Genomic DNA, 3,151 nt, shown 5'->3' on the forward strand with positions numbered 1-3,151 from the left:
GCATAAAGCTTTCTTCATGGGAAGATTTCAAACTGCAAATTCAATTATTTAGATAGATTTAGGGTCATTCAGGCTATCTGTTTATTCTTCAGAGAACTTTGGTAGTTTGTGTCTTCCAAGGAATTTGTTCATTTCGTCTAATTTGTTGAATTTATTGATATAAATTTCTTTATAATACTCTCTCATTATCTTTTTAATAACTGCAGAATCTGTAGTGATATTACCACTCTCATTCTCTATGTTGGTAATATATGTATTTATCTTTTACTGTACTGATCAGTCTGGCTAGGAGTTGATTAATTTTTATCATTAAACATCTCAAAGAACCAACTTTGGTTTCATCAATGTTTTTGCTTTAAAAATTTTTATTTTATTGATTTCACCCTTATTATTTACTTTTTTCTATTTATTTTGATTTCATTTGTACTTTCTTTTCTTAGCTTTTTAAGGTGCCAGTTAAGGTCATTGGTTTGAGACCTTACTCTTTTTAAGTATAGGCATTTTGTGCTAAACATACACCTCTAAGTACTGCTTTAGCTGCATCCCATAACTTTTGTGTTTTTATTTTTATTCAATTCAAAATATTTCAAATTTCTCTTTTGATTTCGGTTTTTACCCATAGGTTCCTTAGAAGTGCATTATTTAGTTTTCAAATATTTGAGGGTTTTTCATATAGTTTTCTGTTTATGATTCCTAATTCAATTTTCTCATGACCAGAGAACATACTTTGCTTTTTAGTGTTTTACATTTATTGAAACTTAATTTATAACCAAAAATATGGACTATCTTGGTAAATATTTTATATGCACTTGAAAATAATGTGAGTTCCCCTATTGTTCAGTAGAACATTATCTAAAAGTTAATTAGGTTAAGCTGGTTGATAGTGTGATTTAAATAAATAATATCCTTACTAATTTTCTGTTTATTTTTTCTATCAATGATCTAGATGGAGTGTTAAGATCTCCAGTTATGAATTGTGGGTTTCTCTATTTATTTTTTCAGTTCTGTAGTTTTTGCATAATGTGTTTTGAAACTCTGTTATTGTGGGAAAATAAATGTTTGTTATGTCCTCTTGATGAATTGGCTCCTTCATTACTATGAAATTATACTCTTTGTTCCTGGCAGTATTCTTTGCTCTGAAATCTTTTGATAAGGTGTAGCATTGTGTATCTTTTCTCATATCTTACTTTTAACACTACCTGCATCTTTACATTTATAAGGTTTTCTTTTTGTTTGATCCAGACTTCATCTGGTATTATTTTTATTTTGTCCAAGAGTCTTCCTTTAACATTTATTATAGTACAGGTCTGGTGTTGATGAATTCCTTTAGTTTTTGTATCTTTGAAAATGTCTCCGTTTTGTCTTCATTTTTGAAAGATAGTTTTGCTGGGTGTAGGATTATAGATTGACAGTTTCTTTTTTAATTTTCATTTGTTGAACCATTTGTTTTTTGCTTTGGTTTTTGACATTTCCTTTTTATCTGCACTCTAAAGATGTTGCTCCACTGCCTTATGGCTTCATTATTTCTTACTAGTAGGCTGTCTGCCATTCTTATCTGTGCCTTCTGTATGTGACATGTGTTCTTTCCTCTGGCTGCTTTAATGTTTTCTCTTCATCACTGGTTTGAAGCAAAAACAGTTTATGATATTCATTAGTGTTATCTTCTTCAGGTTTCTTGTGTTTGGGCTATATTGAACTTCTTGGATCTGTGGGTTTATGGTTTTAATAACTTTGGAAATTTTGGCTACTATTTCTTTAAATAATTTTTCTTCCCATCCTTCTCTCTCTCTTCTTTTTTCCATGACTCCAATTATACATGTCTGCTCATTTTTCAGTCATTTTTATCTCTTTCTGTTACTTTGAATAATATGTATTGTTATATTTTAAATGTCACTAATATTTTCTTCTGTAGTATAAAACCTGCCACTAAACTTATCCAGTGTCTTGTTTATCTCAGTTGTTATGGCTTTCATCTCTAGAGGCTCAATGTGGGTTTGTAAAAATATCTTATACATTGCTTCTCAATATACTCAATCTTTCACTTAGATTTTTGGGCATGCAGAATATATTTATCATAATAGTTTTGATGTACTAGTTTTATCTTCTATATCATTCCTGGATGTGCTTGTGCTGAAGTTCATCACCATGTCTGGGGTAAACAGAACTTTTCTGACAGCTGACCTTGGCTAGAAGATACCCCTGTGGCCTTGTGGGACCTTCTTAAGACCACATGGTCTACCAACCTTCCTTCCCTCTCCCTTTCTCGGGACAGACTGCATCAAGGTCAGTCCACTGTCCTGGCTTTTTTGGCTCCTCTCACAGGTAGTTTCCTTACACTACCCTTGCACATTTAACCCCATCTTGGCATCTGCTTCCTGGAGGACCTGGACCAACATGGAGGGAGGCATGGACAGAGGAGCAGCTTCGGGGTCTGAGATACTGAGTCCCAGTCTCAGCTATGCCCACCACTAGCTGTACAAATGTGGGCAGGTGACTTTCCCTCTCTGAAGCTCAGTTTCTGCATCTGAAACATGAGGATTTATGATACACACTTTGCAATGTTATTGTGAAAACTAAGTGAAACCCTCTATGTGAAATGTACAGATGTGGCCACATTTCCCTCCTTCACGGTTAACAGAAACAGTGGCCTATTTAAACATGTGCAAAAGGATAGTGATGACACAGAGGCCTCCACATGCCCAGGACCCAGTTATAACCTGAGCTATCACTTCAGGGCCCTTTCTGATGGGAAACTTTGGAACACTGCCCTCCAAGCATCAACCTTGGGCTAAACTTTAGTGACTCATGGGAACTCAAGCCAGACCCTGCCCAGGAAGCCTCTTTTGCATGAATCAGAAAACACACATCTCAGCTCATGGCCTTGGCTCAGAACTCATCCACTGACCTGGGGTGGGGTTTCTAGGAGAGCTTGTTTGGAGGAAAAATCCACATAATTATAAGATTCAACAAGTTCCTGAAACCAGAGGAGCATCACAGGGTTAACAGAATCTGTTCTGGAGCCATGGCAGGGGACAGTCCAATTCCTCTCAATCTTATGCAGTGTGACTTTCGGCAAGCACTCTCTGAGCCTTGATTTTTAAATCTCCAGCGTGACAAATATTTGTCACTGCTGATTCTCTGTTGATTATCT

The sequence above is a fragment of the Miniopterus natalensis genome, chromosome 1, assembly GCF_054644295.1.
Source record: "Miniopterus natalensis isolate mMinNat1 chromosome 1, mMinNat1.hap1, whole genome shotgun sequence".
Lineage (NCBI taxonomy): Eukaryota > Metazoa > Chordata > Mammalia > Chiroptera > Miniopteridae > Miniopterus > Miniopterus natalensis.